This window comes from Taurulus bubalis, assembly GCF_910589615.1.
Source record: "Taurulus bubalis genome assembly, chromosome: 12".
NCBI lineage: Eukaryota > Metazoa > Chordata > Actinopteri > Perciformes > Cottidae > Taurulus > Taurulus bubalis.
The window spans coordinates 17,346,342-17,347,119 of NC_136600.1; positions in this window are offsets into that span (position 1 = coordinate 17,346,342).

A 778-nucleotide genomic window follows, 5' to 3' on the forward strand; every position below is an offset into this window, starting at 1 on the left:
GATCAGGCAGACAGAGTGCATGAGAGAGCTGACTGCATTGCTTTTCATATCAACTGATTTACAAAAGGGAAGAAGAGGGGGCAGTCTCTCCAAGACCAAGAAGCAGTCCACCAATCCAGTTCAAAAGCCAACAGCCAATGAGGACAGGCAGCCAGAGTCTATTGACTAAACATTGGCATCTTTTGGGAGAGGGGCGGGTCTCTCCACATCCCACCGAGGTGTGTTCTCAAAGCCAGAGGGAGGGAGACGTTTTGAGCATATATCCGTGTGTGTACGTGGGTGTGTGTGTGTTCGTGCATGTGTGTGTGTGTTTGTGTGTACAAACATGACATCATTACTCACAAGTTGGAGACTACTCTTATCCATAGTTGTGACTCGGGGAGGGGAGGAGAATCGAAGATGACATCACAAAGCTCAATTCTGAGCGGAGAAGAAGTTCGGGAGCTCCCGCCCCCGGTGATGCAGTATCACCTTCACTCTCGTCGTCATGGGAACCATCCAAACGGATGTAGCTCACCCTGGTGTGGCGTCTCACTGTCGCCCTCACAAGAACGCTGACAATGGAGCGGGTGGCGGTGGAGTTGCTCTCACACAGAGTACTGCTAGCAGTAGAACTACTGTCCATGCTAGTTCCCGCAGTGACGGTTGCTAATTGATTACCTATGTTCACCAAGGCAGCAATATCTCTGGTATCATCCCTGACTCCAGCTGCCATGGCACCACGGTTCTCAATAGCAATGGTGCTTGCTCCTACGTCTCCCTCTCTCCTCTCCCCCTG